Consider the following 23774-nt stretch of genomic DNA (forward strand, 5'->3'; position numbering starts at 1 on the left):
ATTTTCTGATTGCCATGACATTTTAAGTCGATCTCTAGCCATGTCCATCCGACTGTCTGTCTGTGGGAAGCACACTAACTTTGGAAGCAGTAAAGCTTGGCGCTTGAAATTGTGCCAATCTTGTTAGCGAGTCATATCGGCTCATGTTTTATGCCCATATATAGCTCCCATATAAACCGATCTCTCGATTATACTTCTTGATCCTCTAGAGAGTGATATTCTTATCCGATTTGGCTGGTATAGTTGTCATTTAAACCGATCTCCCGATTGTACTTGTGGAGCCCGTAGAGGGCGCTGTACATGCCTGACTTGGATGAAATTTGGTACACCGACTCCTATGACCTTCAACAAACAAATATGGTCTGAATCGGTCCATAACCTGATATAGCTCCTTTATAAACTTATCTCCCTTATCTTTACTTCTTGAGTCCCTTTGGGGTGCAATTCTCATCCGATTTGGCTAAAATTTTGGCACTCTAAATTGGAGGGTATATAAGATTCTGGCCGGCCGAACTTAGCGCTCTTTTATTTGTTTTTATAGAGCAGCATAAAAATTACAGCAGGGTCGGCCTCTCGGCAACATGTCTGCAAGGAAATTTTGAGCGCAAGAATAGATATTTGGTATTAGGCCACTGCAGCACAAAGATTGGCATGTCCGCATATGACGCTGGGGTTCAAATCCCAGTTTTCCTAAGCACGCTGGACACTTGCGGTGTGGACGATTCCTCTTTAGTTGCTTCACTAGGTGTTGCTGCCGAAGTACCGTTTGAGTTCCGTCCTTCCATCTTGAGCCCAAACCAAGCAGATGATTGGTACCGATGAAACGAGCCTTTCCCTCCTGTTTTGATCGTAGCAGTCGGATTTTCGGTCTCATGTAATCCGCCAGACTTTAGATATGGGATCGAAAGTTCCTCTGACAAGTGTTAAGCAGCAACTGTTGAGTCACCTCCTGATTCCCAAGTAAATATTGGGACGCACATTGCCTTTATTTTTGTGGTGACTTTGTTTTGAGGCATTTTTTCATAATGAAAAAGCACCCCAAATTTGGAGTCTATTTTCTTTTTCAATTTGGTCCGTATTCGTTTCGGGCCAACTGCCATGGCGCCAAAATTTAGGGGGCCCAAGTTCCAGTTGATTGTCCCACTCAAAACCACCGAAACGGATATATTAAGACAATATGACTCTCAAATTAGTGCGATTCTCCGTTAGATACAAATATCTATCCAAATGAAATTTGGCCCATTTTAGAATGGGGGGCCTAGCACCAAATTTTTACACCCTCCACCATGGGATGGAGGTATACTAATTTCGCCATTCCATTTGTAGCATATCGATATATTCATCTGAGACCCAATAAAATATATTTACGAGTATTCTTGATTGTCTTGACGTTCTATGTCGATTTAGCCATGTCCGTCTATCTGTCTATCGAAAGCATGGATACGCTCGCAGGGATGAAGGTAGGCGCTTGAAATTTTGTACAAATACTTCCTATTAGTTCACGTCGGTTAGGATTGTATATGGGCCACATGGGTCCATGTTAAGATACAGCTGCGATCATGGATCATGACTTCCTGAGCCACTAGAGCTGGCAATTCTTGTACGATTAGGCTGAGATTTTGCAATACGTGTTTTGTTATGACTTACAATCATTGTACCAAGTATGAAATTTTTGCATACTTTCGTTTTGACTTCCAAGAATTGCGCCCTCTAGAGGCTCAAGAAATCAAGACCCCAGATTGGTTTATATGACAGTTATATCAGGTTATGAACCGATTTCAACCATACTTAAACTTGTCATTGGAAATCATAGAAAAATACTTCATCAAAAATTTCAGCCAAATCGGATAAGAATTGCGCCCTCTCGTGGCTCAAGAAGTAAAGCTCCAAGATCGGTTTATATGACCCATTTATAGAGATGGGCTTACTCATCGCCCTTCCCAAAGGTATTTACCCGGTAAATTGGGTAAATACCCGGGTATTTACCCATTTATACACAAAAGCTGGGTATTTATAATTTTGCTGATATCTTGAGTACAAAAACATTTTTCAAAAAATTTTTTATGATTTCGTATTCTTTGTATATAAACCGGACCTTCTGATCTCATAAAATCGGGTTTTGTTTTATATAGCTGCTATATAGACCCTGGAGATCGGTCTATATAGCAGCTTTAAAGTCTTGAGGCAATAAAGTGGTGGTTTTTCACCCGATTTCGATAATATTTGGCACAGTGAGTTCTGGCAGATCCCTATTCATTTCTGTGAAGTGCGGTTCAGATCGAACTATATTTGGAAATAGCTGTCCTATAGACCGACCACACGATCTCCCGATATAGGGTATTGAGGCCATTAAAGATCCATTTATAACCCGAATACTATGAAATTTGGCACAGTGTGTTCTGGTAGACCCCTACCCGTTCCTGTAAAATGTGGTCCAGATCGGACCATATTTGGATATAGCTGCCATATAAACCGATCTCCCGATATTGTGTAGTGAGCCTATAAAAGGAGCATTTTCATTCTGTTTCGATAAAATTTGGCACAACGAGCTCCGGTACCCCTCTAAACCTTTTTGTTGAATTTCGTCCAGATCAGATCATGTTTGGATGTAGCGGCCAAAGGAAATTCCTTTAGTTCGTGCAGATGGGGAGCTCACAACGCTTTGATGATAGGTGGAAAACGAAGTGCCCTTCCATTACGTGGCAATTGTGACTTACGGTCGAAGTGAAGTTACGATCGAATGCCTAGATTTTGGCTTCGATGGAACGCAGTTGTTTTTAAGTTTCTCTCTATTAGAGAAGCCTGTTGTGTAACTGTGGGGAACCTGATGACTAGAGGCATCTACTGACTGTATGCCCGAAAAAGTATAACCCTCTACGACGCATAGTTTAGAAGTTACAGCCATTTTAAGTTTGCCAAGTGAAATTTGAATTTTTAATGAATTTTTGGTGAAGTCACGAATTAAGGCCCATTTCCCTATACGACGCGTAGTTTGGGAGATACAACCATTTTAAGTTTTCCAAGTGAAATTTCTATTTTTAATGGATTTTTGATGGAGTCACAAATTAAGGTCTATTTTCCTCTACGACGCATAGTTCAGGAAATACAGCCATTTTAAATTTTCAAAGTGAAATTTCGATTTTTAATGGATTTTTGATGGAATCGCAAATTGAAGCCCATTTTCCTCTACGACACATAGTTAAGGAGATACAGCCATTTAAAATTTTCCAAGTTAAGTTTCGATTTTTAATGGTTTTTTGATGGAGTCACGAATTAAGGCCCTTTTCCCTCTAGGAGATACAAACATTTTAAGTTTTCAAAGTGAAATTTCGATTTTTAATGGATTTTTGATGGAATCGCAAATTGAAGCCCATTTTCCTCTACGACACATAGTTAAGGAGATACAGCCATTTAAAATTTTCCAAGTGAAATTTCGATTTTTAATGGATTTCTGATGATGTCACGAATTAAGGCCCATTTCCTCTATGACACATAGTTAAGGAGATACAGCCATTTTAAGTTTTCCAAGTGGAATTTCGATTTTTCATGGAGTCACGGATTAAGAATTCCCTCAGGGTAAAGTGCTTTATACCCCATCTTCCACCACAGAATTTTATAAGGCCACGTTGTTTGTCAATATCTGTTTCTTTTATTACTTCTCAATGGTTTTTCTAGGTGCTTGGAGCTTTTTCCAAAAAAAAAATTGTCTACTTATGCTAATGACCTTATATTCTTCAATTAGATATCGATACATAATTTGGGCTGAAAGTTCCCTGCCTTTTGAAGTTTATAGGAATCATCGTAGGTTTGTTTTAAAACATTCATTGAATAATTTTTCTCTGGAGGTTCAATATTTATTGATTTTGGCATTATTCAATGATGTTTACTAAACTCATGACAGTTATCCAAACAGAATTTTAGCCTCTCGTCAAGAAACTCAAATTGGGCATTAATTTAAGCCTTCCTGGAAAATCCTACAAACAATACTATTTTTATATCAATATATCTAATTAGTTCAATAATGAATGTTAAACATACTGCGACCCTCGGAAATTAACAACTTATTGTACTAAAAAACATCCATTTGGGGAATCTTGCTCTCTAAACAAAGACATCGAACCTTTCTCATGAGTTTTATGTAAAAAAAAACAAAAACTGTAAAAAAACGTTTCAATATTTATTTTAAAGCTTTTGTAAAGCATTTCAATCAGCTACGCATTTCATCTTATCTGCGTTCTCAAGCAAACTTGAACATTGAGTTGAAAAATATTAGCCTCCACTATCAGGTCATGTAACCCATAACCATGTCCATCTAAATGGCTTTTGTAATTGTTATTAAATTGCAGTTGTTAAAATATTTGCCAAATAAGAAAACAATCCAACTACTTCATCCTTGCGGTCGTATAAACACACACCCAGCTATCATGTCATCCCAGCCAACCATCGACCGGTAGCTCTTTTCTTTTCTTTTTTTAAATAAGCGCCAAAGAAGCGTAAAAGTAAGTACGCTGTACCCCTTGAGATAGTACCAGCGGGCTAAGAAAAAAAAAATTGTTGTGTGGAAAACGGAATTTATTTATTTTTGCATTATTAATGCACAGCAAACATCAACGACAACAATAACGGCTCCAAAGATGATGATGATGACTGCATCATAAATTATCCGTCCATTCCACTCAGTCACTACTCACTCACTCATTGGTTCATTCATTCATTTGCTCATGCAATTCCAATAGTTTTGCAAGCACCCCCACACAACATTGGATCCATATCTGTGCTCGGCTGGCTGGCAGCCTGTCTATCTCGTTGGTGGACTCTTGGCAGTTGACAGTTTTTCTTCAGCTCCAACTGCCAACCATCATCATTCCGTATAATGCCTCCTTTCGCCTATTCCCCGTCGAGCTATTGGCAAAATGCATTTACAATTCCATCCATCCATCCATTTGGGAGACTTTTGCTTACATCTTCCCATTCAGCTGGCCCCTTTCATTGATGGATTGACTCCTCTGAATAAATGGTTGGGAGATTTTTGTTGATTCGGTTACATGAATTATTATTGTTAACTTTGGTCTAGGAGGGTATTATTTTTTATCTTTTGGAGTTTTTGCTTCGCTATCTGTTGTTATAAATGGGCGCCTTATTATTTATCGTATTTTTGTTTTTTTGCCATTGGCAGGATTTTACAGCACAGTTATCACAGGCTTATGGACAGATAAGAGTAGCCTTGAAAAATGAAATGTTAACCAGGAAGTCAACTTACATTTAAATGGGACTTTGTCAATAAGGCTGCTACTGTTAGCGTCTTGTCAATAAATGTTTTATTTAATTGAAGCAGAAGAAAGAGGAATAGTTTTTTAAGTATGGTGACAAAAAAGAAATTAATAAAAATAAGCTAAGTTCGGCCGGACCGAATCTTGGGAACTCACCATCATGGATTCAAAAAATAAATTAACTCTACATTTCAAATTTTTGCCAAACTAGGCAAAAATTAAAGCTTCTAGGAACCGATCAAGTGTAATTGAGAGACCGGTTAATATGGGAGCTATAACAGCTTATAGACTGATTTGTACCGTACTTGGCACAGTTGTTGCAAATCATAATAGAACACCACATGCATAGAGATGGGTTTTTACCGGGAAAAATATAACGGGTATATATAACTTTGCAGATATCTTGGGCATAAAAACGTTTTCCAAACAATTTTTTATGCTTTCGTATTTCTTTTATATAAACCTGACCTTCTCATAAAATTGGATTTTTGGTATATATAGCCGCTGTATAGACCCATCTTCAGACTTGAGGTCTTGAGGCAATTTTCATCCGATTTCAATGAAATTCGGCACAGCGAATTCTGGTAGACCCCTACCCATCTCTGTGTGAAGTGTACTTCAGATCGGACTGTAAATGGATATAGCTGCCCTATAGAACGACTACCCGATCTCCCGATATAGGGTATTGAGGCCATAAAACCCGAATTCGATGAAATTTGGCACAGTGTGTTCTGGTAGACCCCTACCCGTTCCTGTCAATTGTGGTCTAGATTTGACCATATTTGGATATAGGTACTATATTGACCGATCTCCTTAAATAGTTTAATGAGCCTATAAAAGGAACAGTTTTCATCCTTCTTCGATGAAATTTGACACTGATGAAATTCATCAGTAATGTCGAGAGTCGAGAGAAAATCCTTCCTGCCAAATTTCGGGAGAATCGGTTAACAAATGACCACATTATTGCAATATTAGTCCAAACCGGACGAACCTATATATATGTTCGTCCGAAAAAATATCAAAATCTAAACCGATTTCGACCAAACTCTATAGATAGTGTGGTAGTCGTCGAGGAAAGCATTGTGCAAAATTTTGGCAAATTTGATCAATAAATGCGCTTACAGTGGCTCTAGAAGTGAAAATCGGACGAAATACATATACGGCACCAAATATAAATCTGAACCGACTTTTATGAAATTCACCATTAATACTAAGAGTCATAAGAAAATCCTTCCCGTCAAATATCGATTGAATCGGTTAACAAATGACCACATTATTGCAATATTAGTTCAAATCGGACGAACATATATATGGGTGCTGTAGTGAACCGATTTTTTCCAATTTCAAAAGGCTTCATATTTACGCCAAAAAAAAATTATTTCCCAAATTTGAAGGAATAAAATTGTGACATGTATTTTGTACACAAATTAACAAGGACGGACAGACAGACATAGCTAAATCGAAACAGAAAGTGATTCTGTGTCGATCGGTATAATTATCAATGGGTCTATCTCTCTTCCTTCTGGGTGTTACAGACAAATGTACTAAGTTATAATACCACAGTGGTGGTGTAGTGTACAAAAAGTCTCTAATGACTCTTTGAAATCGGTTAAGAGTTAAATATAGCTCCCCTATACATAGGGCATAGACCCTTAAACGCATTTATAAACCTATCTTCGCAAACTTTTGAACAGTAATTTCCTCCATGACTCCCTCAATGTAAAATGAATTTTGGTCGAAAATCTTTATTTTAACCTTCACCATAGGATGGGGGGTATACTAATTTCGTCATTGCGTTGGTAACACCTCGAAATATGCATCTTAGAACCCATAAAGATCGTCATGACATTTTAAGTCGATCTAGCCGGGTCCGTCCGTCTGTCGAAAGCACGCTACCTTTCGAAGGAGTGAAGCTAGGCTCAAATTCAATCAAATTGATCATCATGACATTTTAAGTCGATCTAGCCGGATCCGTCCGTCTGTCTGTCGAAAGCACGCTACCTTTCGAAGGAGTAAAGCTAAGCACTTGAAATTTTGCACAAATACTTCGTATAAGCGTGGGTCGCCAAATCGGTTTATGTTTTCATATAACTGCCATATAAACCCATCTTGGGTCTTGACTTCTTGAGCTTCTAGAGGGCGCAATTTTTATACGATTCGCTTGAAATTTTGCACGTAGTGTTTTGGTATAACTGCCGACAACTGTGCCAAGTATGGTCATAATCGGTTGTTAACCTGCTATAGCTGCCAGGTAAACCGTCCTTGGGTCTTGACTTCTAGAGCTTCTGGAGGGCGCATGACGTGTTCTAGTATGACTGTGCCAAGTATAGTCTAAATCTGTCCATAACCTGACATAGCCACCATATAAACCGATCTCCCGATTAGACTTCTTGAGCCTCTAGAGGGCTTAATTGCTATCGGATTTGGCTGAAATTTTGCACGACGTATTTCGTTATGACTGCAAACAAATGTGCTAAGTATGGTTGAAATCGGTTGATAACCTATTATAGCTCCCATATAAACCGATTTTGAGTCTGGATTCTTGAGCTTCTAGAGGGCGCAATTCTTATCCGATTTGGCCGAAATTTTGCATGAAGCGTTTTATTTTGATTTCCAACGACTATGGTCAATAACCTGATATAGCCACCATATAAACCGATCTCCCGATTTGACTTCTTGAGCGTCTAGAGGGCGTAATTCCTATCGGATTTGGCTGAAATTTTGCATGACATGTTTCGTTATGACTGCTAACAACTGTGCTAAGTATGGTTGAAATCGGTTGATAACTTACTATAGCTGCCATATAAACCGATCTCGGGTCTGGATTCTTGAGCTTCTAGAGGGCGCAATTCTTATCCGATTTGGCCGAAATTTTGCATGAATCGTTTTATTTTGATTTCCAACAACTGTGTCAAGTAAGGTCATAATCGGTTGTTATTCTGATATAGCCGCCATATAAACCGTTCTCCCAATTAGACTTCTTGGGCATCTAGAGGGCGCAGTTCTTTTCCAATACGGTTGAAATTTTGCATATGTCGTTTTGGTATGACTTGCAACAACTTTTTTAAGTATGGTCTAATTCGGTATATAACCTGATATGGCTGCCATATAAACCGACTTTCCAGTTCGACTTTTTAAACCTCTGGAGGGCTCAATTATTACTCGATTTGCCTGAAATTTTGGAGGTGGTGTTTTTCTATGACTGGCGTTTTTCTATTGCAAAAGGTCACTCAAAGAGCTTGTTTTCAATTTACACCACATTGGTGTAGGGTATCGAACGGTCGACTATGTCCGACTTTAGTTCGTCCTTACTTGTTTCGTTTATTTTCGTTTTATTTGTTTCGTTTATTTTTGTTTATATACACTTAAAAAATTTGCTTCCCTTTCAAATGCTTATTGTAATTGTTACCTATCTACTTTATAGTCCAAGATAAATAAATATTTAGTCTGGTCATTTTAGTTTTGTACTATCCAAAAAAAGGAATGTCCATAGTGCCAGAAGTTGTTAAATCCCTAGGGAATGGTGTGATGTATCAGATTTTTATGCTCACATGTGAAGCGCACTCGAAGCCCATTTTCTGATAGTTGCAGTCAATTCCTGTAAAATTTGGTAACAACTTTGCTCCGACAATTATAATAAAAAACTTTGTATAAACTCTCTCAATGGGAATCGGCAATCATTGCATTTTATTGACGCTGTTTAGATAACGAATTACAAAATTTGTTTATTTTATTGATCCGCTCGAAGGGAGTAGCACCCCAGCCACTGTTTATGTTTGTTTATGCATTTCATTTTAAAGTCAATAAGATTCACCAGTTCTTAGAATATTTTGATTGGAATAAAAAATAAGCAAATTGGTGTTATAAATTTTCTATTATTATCTAAATTTTTGGTATAGTCAAAATTTAAAAAAATTTGGGTTGAAAACGGCTCTGGGAGTGTTCAGAAATAAGATGACACAATTTTCTGCAAACTTGTTGCCCAACAATGAAAGTGTCATTCATTATTATTTGTTTTGTAATATTACGATGATCAACCAGCTTTTGCAACATAAAAGCAGAAGTTTGAATTTCTGGAATTGAACCAGATAATGGATTGATCAACGGATGATAGCATCGATTTTTTTAAAATAGGATTTTTTTGCACCATTTGCGCTAAATTTTTTCGGGTTTATATGGGAGCTACATCAGATTAAAGACTGATTCTGACCATATTAAGCACAGTTATTGGAAATCATAACAGAACACTAAACGCAAAATTTTAATCAAATCGGATAAAATTCGCGCTAGTAAGGACTCAAGAAGTCAAATCGGGATATAGTTTTATATGGGAGCTATATCAGGTTATAGACCGATTTGTACCGTACTTGACACAGTTGCTGAAAATCGTAACAAAACACGATCTCCAAAATTTCAGCCAAATCGGACAGAAATTGCGGCTTGTAGGGGCTCAAGAACAGTTGGCACAATTGTTTGAAGTCACCAGGGAACGCCACATGCAAAATTTTAGCCAAATCGGACAAAAATTGCGGCTTGTAAGGACTCAGAAAGTCAAATCGGGAAATCGGTTTATATGGGAGCTATATCAGATTATAGACCGATTCGGACCGTACTTGGGACAGTTGTTGGAAGTCATAACAGAGCACCGCATGCAAAATTTCAGCCAAATCGGACAAAAATTGCGGCTTGTGAGGGCTCAATATGACAAATCGGGAGATCGGTTTATATGGGGGCTATGCCAGGTTATAGACCGATTCGGACGGTACTTGGCGCAGCTGTTGGAAGTCATAATAGAACACAGCATGCAAAATTTCAGCCAAATCGGACAAAAATTGCGGCTTGAAAAGGCTCAAGAAGACAAATCGGGAAATCGGTTAATATGGGGGCTATATCAGATTATAGACCGATTTGGACCGTACTCGGCAGAATTGTTGGAAGTCACAACAGAACACCGCACTTAAAATTTCAGCCAAAACGGACAAAAAATAGCGACTTCAATCTGCTCAAGAAGTCAAATCGGAAGATCGGTTTATATGGGAGCTATATCAGGTTATAGACCGATTGGGACCGTACATAGTACAGTTATTGAAAGTCGTAACAAAACACTACATGCAAAATTTCAGCCAAATCGGACAAAACTTGCGGCTCTGATTTGGCTAAAATTTTGCATGAGGTGTTTTGTTATGACTTTCAACAGCTGTGCTAAGTATGGTAGAAATCGGTCCATAACCTTATATAGCTGTCTGGGGTCTTGACTTCTTGAGCCACTAGAAGGCGCAATAATTATCCGATTCAGGTGAAACTTTGCATGAGGTGTTTTCTTATGACTTTCAACAGCTGTGCTAAGTATGGTTAAAATCGGTCCATAACCTTATATAGCTGCCATATAAACCGATCTGGGGTCTTGACTTCTTGAGCCACTAGAGGGCGCAATTATTATCCGATTCAGGTAAAATTTTGCAAGAAGTGTTTTGTTATGACTTTCAACAGCTATGCTAAGTATGGTTCAAATCAGTCCATGACCTGGTATAGCTGCCATACAAACCGATCTGGGGTCTTGACTTCTAGAGCCACTAGAGGGCGCAATTATGATCCGATTTAGCTGAAATTTTGCATGAAGTGTTTTCTTATGACTTTCAACAGCTGTGCTATGTATGGTTCAAAGCGCTCCATAACCTGATATAGCTGCCATATAAAACGATGTGGGGTCTTGACTTCTTGAGCTACTAAAGGGCGCAATTATTATCCGATTTAGCTGAAATTTTGCATGAGGTGTTTTGTTATGACTTTCAACAGCTGTGCTAAGTATGGTGGAAATCGGTCCATAACCTGATATAGCTGCCATATAAAACGATGTGGGGTCTTGACTTCTTGAGCTACTAGAGGGCGCAATTATTATCCGATATAGCTGAAATTGTGCATGAGGTGTTTTGTTATGACTTTCAACAGCTGTGCTAAGTATGCTTTAAAATTGCTCCATAACCTGATATATCAGCCATATAAATCGATCTGGGATCTGGACTTCTTTACTCGATAGAGGGCGCAATTATGATCCGATTTGGCTGAAATTTTGAACAAAGGCTTCTCCCATGACCTTCAACATATGTGTTGAATATGGTCTGAATCGGTTTATAGCCTAATATAGCTCCCATATAAACCGATCTCGTATTCAGCCCCTAAAGGGCTCAATTCTTGCTAGACTTATCTGAAATTTCACACAATGACTTCTATTATGGTCTACAATATTTTTTCAAGTTTTTTTGCCCATTAAATCTACAATATTCAATTCCATAATTGTCCGAAATGAACAATAACTTGATATAAATATATAACTTGATATAAGACAACATTTCCGAAGAAATTCGGGCTATTCCGGCCGAAATGCTCGAAAAAGTTGCCCAAAATTGGACTTTCCGAATGGACCACCTAAGACGCAGCCGCGGTCAACATTTAAATGAAATTATCTTCAAAAAGTAAATGTCATGGACCAATCTAACGTTTCAAATAAAGAACCGATGAGATTTTGCAAATTTTATGCGTTTTTTTTTTAAAAAAAGTTATCAAGCTCTTAACAAATCACTCTTTAGTTCCAATAATATAGCAATTCCTTTCTTTTATCCTTTGTTTGCTTAAAAAGAGATACCGGGACAAGAGCTACACAAATGCGATCCATGGTGGAGGGTATATAAGATTCGGCCAAGCCGAACTTACCATGCTTTTACTTATTTTCGTAGTCCACCGTAGCGCAGAGGTTAGCATGTCCGCCTATGACGCTGAACGCCTGGGTTCGAATCCTGGCGAGGCCATCAGGAAAAATTTTCAACAATGGTTTTCCCCTCCTAATGCTGGCAACATTTGTGAGGTACTATGCCATGTGAAACTACTCTCCAAAGAGGTGTCGCACTGCGGCAGGTCGTTCGGACTGGGCTATAAAAAGGAGGCCACTTAGCATTGAGCTTTAACTTCAATCGGACTGCACTGATATGTGAGAAGTTTGCTCCTGTTTCTAAGTGGAATGCTCATGGGCAAAATTTGTATTTGTACTTGTTGTCGTTTGCGTGGATCGTCAACGTTAGGGGGTCCGTTTTTACTATTCCTTTGTTTCTCAGAGTGATTGTTATAGTTTTCTGGAGGCGGGCGCCCCAACCGCATGGGTTTTGTGGGATCGCACAGTCATCTCTCGATGTCGCGTGCCGCTTGCTCCAAGTTCCCACAAAGCTTACTTGTCCAACCGCTACCCTAACAACCATCAGATGCTGAAGAGTGAGTTTTCAGTGTAGCATAACTACGATTTTGCTATTGAGGTCTTCTTATAAATCGCTTAGTCTTAACCTTTTTGTGTAACCTTTGTTGGATGTCATAATTGGCTATTTTACCTCTCTTGTTACCATTTCCTATTTTGTTTTGAATTATGCCATTTTTATCTATTAAATCTAAAATTTGTTTTCATTTCAGACTCATTCGGAAGCGTTAGCTGATATCTAGGTTTTTAAAGAACATACAACTTGGAATTAAGTAAACCATCCCATAACAAAGGTAAGAAGAGATTTTTTTAAATTACTGTGCCATGCTACACTACCATCAGATAATTTTAAGTTTAGGTTCCTTAATCGAAAAACAAAGAAACAAAATTCAGTCAAGAACCTTAGATTCAAACGTTCATTGACGCCTTCTTTTGTATATGTAAGACACACAACATCATATTGCGGAATTAGCTTTTTTTTTATCAAAGATCCAAGTTTCGCAGGAAAGGCATGAAAGAACACACCATTATTTAAAAAGACACACATCATGAAACTCAAATTAGCATTTAAATGATGGCATATGCATTTGAAATGCATGCGAAATGTCTGCTTTGTTAATATCTTTAATGGAATTTATGAGGACATTTTTCGTTGAAAGATATCCGAGAATATTGGCATATGAGTATAATTTTAGAAAAGGGATGAAGAGTAGGAAAGAGTTTTTTTATACCCACCACCGAATGATGGGGGTATATTCATTTTCTCATTCCGTTTGCAACTTATCGAAATATCCATTTCCGACTCTATAAAGTATATATATTCCTAATCAGCGTAAAAATCTGGGACGATTTAGCCATGTCCGTCCGTCTGTCCGTCCGTCTATCCGTCTGTCTGTTGAAATCACGCTACAGTCTTTACAAATAGAGATATTGAGCTGAAGCATTGCACAGATTCTTTTTTTTCCATAAGTACGTTAAGTTCGAAGATGGGCTATCTCGGACTATATCTTGATATAGCCCCCATATAGACCGATCCGCCGACATGGGGACTTAGGCCCATAAAAGCCACATTTATCATTCGATTTTGCTGAAATTTGAGACAGTGAGTTGTGTTAGGCCCTTCCACATCCTTCTTCAATTTGGCCCAGATCAGTCCAGATTTGGATATAGCTACCATACGGACCAACCTATCGATTTAAGGTTTTGGGCCCATTAAAGGCGCATTTATTGTCCGATGTCTCCCAAAATTTTGGACAGTGAGTTGTGTAAGGCCTTTCGACATCCCTCTTCAATTGGGGCTTAATCGGTTAAGACTTGGATATAGCTGCCATATAGAACGATTTTGGATTTATTGGCCGATGTTGCCGAAATTTGGGACAGTGAGTTGCATTAGGCCCCCTAACCCCCTGGCCAGATCGGTCCAGATTTGGATATAGCTGCCATATAGACCGATCTCTCGATTTAAGGTTACGGGCCCATTTATTGTGCGATGCTTCCGAAATTTGGGACAGTGAGTTGTGTAAGGCCCTTGGACATCCCTTTTCAATTTGGCCCAGATCGGTCCAGATTTGGATATAGCTGCCATATAGACCGATCTCTTGATTTAAGGTTTTGAGTCCATAAAAGCCACATTTTTTATCTGATGTCGCCGAAATTTGGGACAGTGAGTTGTGTTAGACCCTTCGACATCCTTCTTAAATTTGGCTCAGATGGGTTCAGATTTGAATATAGCTGCCATATAGACCGATCTCTCGATTTAAGGTCTTGGGCCCATAAAAGCAGCATTTTTTGTGCGATGTCGCCGAAATTTGGGACAGTGAGTTGTGTTAGGCCCTTTGACATCCTTCTTAAATTTGCCTCAAATCGGTCCAGATTTGGATATAGCTGCCATATAGACCGATCTCTCGATTTAAGGTCTTGGGCCCATAAAAGGCGCAGTTTTTGTCTGATGTCGCCGAAATTTGGGACAGTGAGTTGTTTTGGGCCCTTGGACATCCATCAACAAATTTGGCCCAGATCGGTCCAGATTTCAATATAGCTGCCATATAGACCGATCTCTCGATTTAGGGTCTTGGGTCCATAAAAGGCGCATTTTTTGTCTGATGTCACCGAAATTTGGGACAGTGAGTTGTGTTAGGCCCTTGGACATCCATCAACAATTTGGCTCAGATCGGTCCAGATTTCAATATAGTTGCTATATAGACCGATCTCTCGATTTAAGGTTTTGACCTCATAAAAGGCGCATTTATCATCCGATTTCACTGAAATTTGACACATTGGCTTATGTTAGGCTTTTGGACATCCGTATCGTATATGGTCGAAATCGGAACATATTTCGATATAGCTGCTATGGGGTATAAGGTATGCATTTTTCACCGGATTTTGACGAAAGGTGGTTTACATATATACCCAAGGTGGTGGGTATCCAAAGTTCGGCCCGGCCCGGCAGATTTCCTGTGACTTTAAAGTCTTTTCACTTGTTTTATCAACGTTCTGTGATCTCAAGTACAAAATTTTTTGAAGTTCATTTAAAATTTCAGGATTTTTGTGAATGCAACTGTTCAGAGCTACTATAGTGAATGCATTCCATTCCATTTTCTATTTTTTTTTTGTTCGTTAAAATGTCATGACCAAGTCATAAAAGTAGACCTGCTCAATTAGTAGCTTAGAACATTGGTGCATACACACACACAGGAAATGTGTCACCAATGCTGCAATGCAAGACGACCTACCGTTGTCTTTATTGGCCACCATGCTGTGCAGGTCACACCTTAGTTTTAGGTTTTTTTGTTTTGTTTTGCCCCACCACATAAAAATGTGAAAATTGAACTGATTTCTATTAAAAAACATTTAATAAACAGATCTCCTGTGACTTTAACGACTTTTTAGCGAATGCTTAGGCATCAACTGTCCAAAATTTGTGGAAGGCAACTGCTCAGCAATGAATGTTGAGGAAATCTTTTATGAAATAATTTTATGACAAGCTGACGATGGATACAAAACTCCTGCTGACATTTTGGTGAAATGTTTACCTGCTGCTTAGCCTCAAAGCTAATGAGAGATCTATAAAATTATTCAGTAGAGTAATCAAAGATTGAAGAAAGAAAGTTTGGTCAACATAAAAAGAAATGTTAAGGCATCGAAATCCATTAGCCAGAGTATAAGGTTTCCTAGGTCGTGATTTCGTTTCGCACCACACCAAACTCATCGGTAGGATCTGTCAAACGGTATAAACCCCACAACATTTTTTTCCAAACTTTTTATACCCACCATCATAGGATGGGGGTATACTAGCCTTGATATTCCGTTTGTAACAATGATCTAAAACCCCATATATTATGGATCGTCTTGACATTCTGAGTCGAACTAGCCATGTCCGTCCATCCGTCTGTCGAAATCACTATAGAGGTCGAACACGTAAAGCTAGAAGCTTGAAATATAGCACAGATACTTAATATCGGTGTAGGTCGTTGGGAATCGCAAACGGGACATATCGGTTCAGATTTAGATAAAGCTCCCATGTAACCGATCTCCTGATTTGACTTCTTGAGCCTCTGGAAGCCACAATTTTCGTCCGATTATGCTGACATTTTGAACGTCATGTTCCGTTATGCCTTCCAACAACTGTGCCAAGTACGGTTCGAATCGGTCGATAACCCGATATAGCTCCCATATAAACCGATCTCCCGATATAAATGATATTTTAAAGTAGAGCACGATGCTATCTTTCGGGCTAAGTGTTTGGGGGCCAACTCCACTCCCCCGAACACCCCTAAATCGGGCATATTTACCGAATGCGGAGCTCAAATGAAACGTATTGGGGAGAAGAGTACGAAATTGATACCCACTTTCGGAACCAATTTTCTAGAGGTCTATCCCTTCCCCAAAACACCCCACAAACAGCAATTATTTATTGACCATCGCAATATGGGTTTCAAATAAAGGTATTTGGGATTAGAATACGAATCTAATATCCACATGTAGGACCATGTATTTGGGACACCGCCCCTTTCCCAAAACACTCCCAAAAAACACAAAATTTTCTATAAAAATAAAATTTTGACAAAATTTTCTGTAAAAATAAAATTTTGACAAAATTTTCTATAAAAATAAAATTTTGACAAAATTTTCTATAAAAATAAAATTTTGACAAAATTTTCTATAAAAATAAAATTTTGACAAAATTTTCTATAAAAATAAAATTTTGACAAAATTTTCTATAAAAATAAAATTTTGACAAAATTTTCTATAAAAATAAAATTTTGACAAAATTTTCTATAAAAATAAAATTTTGACAAAATTTTCTATAAAAATAAAATTTTGACAAAATTTTCTATAAAAATAAAATTTTGACAAAATTTTCTATAAAAATAAAATTTTGACAAAATTTTCTATAAAAATAAAATTTTGACAAAATTTTCTATAAAAATAAAATTTTGACAAAATTTTCTATAAAAATAAAAGTTTGACAAAATGTTCTATAAAAGTTAGGTTAGGTTGAATGGGTTGCACACCAAAGGTGAGTTCACTCGGAGGCCTGTTTGGCCCATTGTGGTACCCTAGAGAGAGAAAGGGACGAGAAAGAAAATGTGAAACCCCGTACTACAGGTTATAAAGGGTGATTTTTTTGAGGTTAGGATTTTCATGCATTAGTATTTGACAGATCACGTGGGATTTCAGACATGGTGTCAAAGAGAAAGATGCTCAGTATGCTTTGACATTTCATCATGAATAGACTTACTAACGAGCAACGCTTGCAAATCATTGAATTTTATTACCAAAATCAGTGTTCGGTTCGAAATGTGTTCAAATTTTGACAAATTTTGTTCAGCGATGAGGCTCATTTCTGGTTGAATGGCTACGTAAATAAGCAAAATTGCCGCATTTGGAGTGAAGAGCAACCAGAAGCCGTTCAAGAACTGCCCATGCATCCCGAAAAATGCACTGTTTGGTGTGGTTTGTACGCTGGTGGAATCATTGGACCGTATTTTTTCAAAGATGCTGTTGGACGCAACGTTACGGTGAATGAACACATTTCGAACCGAACACTGATTTTGGTAATAAAATTCAATGATTTGCAAGCGTTGCTCGTTAGTAAGTCTATTCATGATGAAATGTCAAAGCATACTGAGCATCTTTCTCTTTGACGTGATCTGTCAAATACTAATGCATGAAAATCCTAACCTCAAAAAAATCACCCTTTACATGAATAAAAAAGAAAGACACGAGGAGTGGAGAACCCGAGCGGGGGTGAAGAACCACCCGTCCCTACGCAAGCACGTTGTACCTCAACAAACCTTAGGAGACATACCAGAGGTACGTTTGCAAGTTCACCCAAATCACAGAAAAAACCGTTCTCCAGAAAGGAGAGCCTATGTCTCTGCAAACCGGACATGAACACAGCAAGTGCTTAATAGTCTCCTCCTCATCTTCATCGAGGCAACTCCTATAGAAGTCATTGTGCGGTATCCCCATGCGCGCCTATGGCACTGTGTCCGGTAATGATCCCTGTAAAGGTACTCATCGACCTCTTATCGAACGCCAGTAACTCCTTCAATCTCCTCCGGTCGATGACCTACCATATCGCCTTCGCAGTCTGGCAATCATCTACCGAGTCCCACCTTGCCATCGGGACCGCCCTGGCCATATCGCCTTTGCAGTCCGGCAACCATCTACCGAGTCCCACCTCGCCACCGATGTCGCCCTGGCCATCCCATCTCCTGTGTTCAGTAGCTCGACAAATGGCACATAGATGGGTCTTGCCTACGTACCATTGGTCGAGCTACTGAACACAGTAGATGTGATGGCCAGGGCGGCATCGGTGGCGAGGTGGGACTCGGTAGATGGTTGCCGGACTGCGACTGCGATATGGCCAGGGCGGTCCCGATGGCGAGGTGGGACTCGGTAGATGGTTGCCAGACTGCGAAGGCGATATGGCAGGTCATCGACCGGAGGAGGACGAGAGAGTTGCTTGCGTTCGATTAGAGGTCGATGAGTACTTTGACAGGGCGCAGACGAACCCCTTCTGGCGCACTCGTCTGCCCTCTTATTTCCTGAAATCCCCTCATGCCTTGGAACCCATGACAGCGTCACATTGTGGGCCCGGAGCCTAACCAGGGATTCCAAATAATCCGCCACGCATCTCGACCTTAGCATCCTCGGCCCCAAGGCCTTGAGCACCGCTTCGAGCTTCGAGGGCGGTAAGCCCCTTGCCATAATTTCTCTAGCGGCTACTGCAATGGCACAGACATCTGCCTGAAAGGCCATTCACTTGTCCGGCAGTCTCAGAGACATACTGAGTGCATCAGAGTAGACCTCCAATCCAGTCCCTGCCTATACATTGGAGCCATCTGTGTAGATCGAGATCTCATCCTCCTCAAGTACACCATTCGCTCTTCATTCATCCCTCTCAGGAAATTGAATCGCGAATGCCCTCACTACAGTTGGCACTGGTGCCAGGTAGTCGGAGATTCTCCTCAGCCTAGCCTTCGCATTCATGACACCCAGAATCGTGCTGTGACCGCAATCATCCTCCTTCAGCATGCCAAGTTCCCTCACGCTAAGTGCGACCCTGGCGTTACAGTTCCAAATTTATGGCTGCATATTCAGCAGCCGTATATGGATATGCTGGGCTGCAGCCATATATGGATACGCTGGGCTGCATACCCAGCATCGCCTCTAGGCCTGCCTGCGGGGCGGATCTCAGAGCCCCTATGATCCCGACGCAGGCCAGTCTCTGAACCTTCTCAAACTGCCTCGCACTCGTCCTCTTCCCTACAGCATTCCACCATACCAGTGCTGCATAGGCCAGTACAGATCTCACAATGGTCGTATAGATCCAATAAATCGTCCACGGAGTCACCCCCCACTTCCTATCGACCATTCCACTGCAGCAGTAAAACCGATCTTGGGTCTTGACTTCTTGAGCATCTAGAGGGCGTAATTCTTATCCGATTTGACTGAAATTTTGCACGAGGTGTATTGGTATCACTTGCAACAACTGTGCTAAGTGTGGTTCAAATCGGTTCATAACCCAATATAGCTGCCGTATAAACCGATATCCCGATTAGACTTCTTGAGCATTTAAAGGGCGTAATTCTTAACCGATTTGGCTGAAATTTTGCCCATATCATTGAAGAGTGACTCCCAACAACTGTGCCATGTGTGGTCTAAATCAATTCATAACCAGAGACCAGTGCTGCATAGGTCAGTACTGGTCTCACAATGGCCCTATACATCCAATAAATCATCCTGGGAGTAACCCCCCCCCCACCCTTCCTACCGAACATCCTCCCGCAAAAGTAAAAAAGGCACATTGCCTTACGACTTCTTTCCTCGGTGTTTCACTTGCAGGACAGTTAAATAATGGAGGCCACCCTAGCGCAAAGATTAGCATGTCCGCCTATGACGCTGAACGCCTGGGTTCGAATCCTGGCGAGAGCATTAGAACAAATTTTCAGCGTTGGTTTTCCCCTCCTAATGCTGGCAATATTTGTGAGGTACTATGCCATGTAAAACTTCTCTCCAAAGAGGTGTCGCACTGCGGCACGCCGTTCGGACTCGTCTATAAAAAGGAGGCCCCTTATCATTGAGCTTAAAGTTTGAATGGGACTGCACTCATTGATATGTGAGAAGTTTGCCCCTGTTCCTTAGAGGAATATTCATGGACAAAAATTTCCAATAGAATTTTAACAAAATTTTCTATTGGAAAAAAACTCTGGCAAAATTTTTTGTGTAGAATTGAAAAACATTTGTGCAACATTTTTTATATGCTTCTTCGCTGCTATTTTATTGACCACAACTGTTATTGTATTGTACTAAAATTTACTAAAACTTCAAAAAATTAGTGAGGGCATACATTTGTCAGTAATTCGATATCTAAATAAACAAAACCAAAATGACCTACCATTTCACACACACACACACACACTCACACCACAACATGTGAATGAAATTTCGTGGAAATTTGAACTGTATTTTGTAGAATCAATAAGAAAACGATCAATAAGTGCTTAAAAGATCAAAGAGTAACGATGTGGTGCCTGGCTAATGGGTTAACATTTGTAACTCACATTTGCATGTATGTAAATGAAAAACCTTAAATTCCGCATATCACTTAAAAATAGGCAAAACAATAAAAAGCGCTCAAGAAACGCAAAACAAGGCAAACTTTCGATTTTTTTTATTTATTTGCTGTAACAGTGACCATTTATTATCACCACGTTCTCAAGTCCATGAAAAATGAAATAGAATTTCATGAAAAATCGTTGCAGTGCTGACAAAACGAAAAAAAAACAAACTTTGTCATTCACGGTGCTTGGAATGAGCCAAGAATGGGTTTTTTAAACAAAAGACCCAAAAAAAAAATCAACGCCATATACCCAGCAGCATGCCGGCCAACAAAACGCATGACGAAAACAAGTGGTACTGGTTTTTCGTGGAGCTGGAAATTCTCTATCACACCAGCCGACTACCGCACACTCCCAATCGGCTTTAGTCAGATGCTATGAAAAGGAATGGAGCATGAAGTGTCCAGGGCAGTGGATGGCAATGCTGCGCAAAATGATATGTGAAGCCTAGCTCCTCGGTAAGTAATCCACGGTGTAAATCTTTAACAAAGCGTGGGGTAATAAATGTTAATGACATTAAACATTTTTTTAATTGCCCTGTTGGAAATTTGAATCTCGTTGTACATGGCTTGACCAGGTAAATTTCATTCGAATTAAATTCCGACTTATTCTAGTGGAATTCGATGTAGATTTTTGCGCTTGCCGCAACAGATGCCAGACAAATGAGCTGGGATTTTATTAAACCGGGTAAAGACAGAACATGAAATGAATTTTAATTTCTGTTGGCCAAAAGTTATGTTCGTCCTAACTTGTATGGGTTTTTGTAACTAGAAAAGGCCAACATGGTTCATTTAAGGATGTAACAGATGATTGTGTTCTCTATATTCGGCTTTATTCATAGATTTTCTGAGACTTTGTGTTCTTCTTTTAAAACCTGTTTTTAATTTCCAATATTTTTTTCCATAAACTTTATGTATGTTGACATTATTGGCAACTTGTCCATACAACATATAATTTACAAAAAATCAATCACCTGCCAGAATTATATAAAAAAAAATACCGCCTAAATTAGGAAAAAAATTATGCTGACATTGTTATTTGAGACACTTTTGCCTTTAAATGACTCACTTATCACATTCGTATAGGCTTTTGTGTTCAACATGCTACTGACATGTTTTGGCGACTACGCCTTCGATTAAATATCAAAAAAGTGTGTGATTTGTGTCATTTGATATCGTTGAGACTATAGGGGAAGAAGTAAATTTACAAACAACAAAATCTTGATTCTTGTGAGAATATGATTTAGTCTAAACAAGTAAAAAGGCATTGAGTTCGGCCGGGCCGAACTTTGGATACCCACCACCTCGGGTATCTATAGGTAAATGAAAGTGCAAAATTCATACCTTATGCCCCATAGCAGCTATTGGGTTGCCCATTTGCGGATTTTTCATATACTCAGGCGTTGAGAAATTTTGTTCACAGCTTGTGACTCTGTAATTGCATTCTTTCTTCTGTCAGTTATCAGCTGTTACTTTTAGCTTGCTTTAGAAAAAAAGTGTGTAAGTGTGTATTAAAAATGCATTTTGCTTTCTTTTAAAAAATCCGCATTTACTTTTTGGGCAACCCAATATATCGAAATATGTTCCGATTTGGACCAAGTACTAATAAGTACAAGTTTATACTGTGTCGAATTTCGGTGAAATCGGATTATAAATGCGCCTTTGATGGGGTCAAGACTTCAAATCGAGATATCGGTCTATATGGCAGCTATATCCAAAGACCGATTTGAGCCAAGTTGCTGAAAAATGTCGAAGAGCCCAACACAACTCACTGTCCCAAATTTCGACGACATCGGACATTAAATGCGCTATTTATGCTCCCAAAAACTTAAATCGAGAGATCGATCCATATGGCAGCTATATCTAAATCTGGACCGATCTGTGCCATATTGCAGAAGTATGTCGGGGGGGGGGGGGGGGGGGGGGGGGCTTAACTTAACTCACGACATCAGACAATAAATGCGCCTTTTATGGGCGTAAAATCTTAAATCGAGATATCAGTCCATATGGCAGCTATATCCAAATCTGGACCGATCTAGGCCAAAATGACAAAGGATGTCGAAGGGCCTAACACAGCTCACTGTCCCAAATTTCAGCAAAATCGGATAATTAGTGTGGATTTTATGGGCCTAAGACCCTAAATCGGCGGATCGGTCTATATGGCAGCTATATTCAAATCTGAACCGATCTGATTCAAATTGAAGAAGAACGTCGAAGAGGCCAATACAACTCACTTTTCCAAATGTCGGCGACATCGGACAATAAATGCGCCCTAAGGGGGCCCAAAACTTAAATCGATGTATATGGCAGTGATCGGTGTATATGGCAGCTATATCCAAATCTGAACCGATCTAGGCCAAATTGACAAAGGATGTCGAAGGGCCTAACACAGCTCACTCTCCCAAATTTCAGCAAAATCAGATAATAAATGTGACTTTTATGGTCCTAAGACCCTAAATCGGCGGATCGGTCTATATGGGGGCTATATAAAAGATATAGTCCGATATAGCCCATCTTCGAACTTAACCTGTTTAGGGACAAAAAAAGAATCTGTGCAAAGTTTCAGCTCATTATGTCTATGTTTAAAGAGTGTAGCGTGATTTCAACAGACACAGGGACAGACGGACGGACATGGCTAGATCGTTCTCGATTTTTACGGTGATCAGGAATATATATACTTTATAGGGTCGGAAATTATTATTTACCGAACCGGGCCTGCTCCGCTGCTCCTTCTGTAAATCTCTAATGTCTTCTCTAGTGGCAAAATTCTACTCACTCCGAAATGGCTTTCTTTTGAGTCCTATGTTACCAGGTTTGAAATTTTCTCTTATTTACGGGGTATTTCGAGGAGGAGGTGGCCTCCCAGACATTTGGACCTTAAAGTAATATAAGCTTCATGCTACACTTTTAAAATCATTTTATATGAGCCCCATTTTGGCATGAACGGTAAATAAGTCCTGTTTGATGGTGGAGTGGACCCCAGGGTCTTTGTCCCAAAATTGAGTATCAATTTCGTACTCTACTCCCAAATATTGGGTTGCCCAAAAGGTAATTGCGGATTTTTTAAAAGAAAGTAAATGCATTTTTAATAAAACTTAGAATGAACTTACAGAGTCACAAGCTGTGAAAAAAT

The 23774-nt window shown here is 39.4% G+C and overlaps 1 protein-coding gene across 1 annotated transcript in view; it reads left to right on the top strand.

The window, feature by feature from the left end:
- The first annotated feature begins 12749 nt into the window (after positions 1–12749).
- The window catches only part of LOC106091250 (G-protein coupled receptor 52), a 226120-nt gene continuing 215095 nt past the window's right edge, over positions 12750–23774 (top strand). Inside the window, exon 1 of the mRNA XM_059363370.1 lies at positions 12750–12806. The gene's annotated coding sequence lies outside the window, so the exon portion shown is untranslated. The remainder of the gene's footprint in view (positions 12807–23774) is intronic.

Source organism: Stomoxys calcitrans, chromosome 1, assembly GCF_963082655.1.
Source record: "Stomoxys calcitrans chromosome 1, idStoCalc2.1, whole genome shotgun sequence".
NCBI classification, from domain to species: domain Eukaryota; kingdom Metazoa; phylum Arthropoda; class Insecta; order Diptera; family Muscidae; genus Stomoxys; species Stomoxys calcitrans.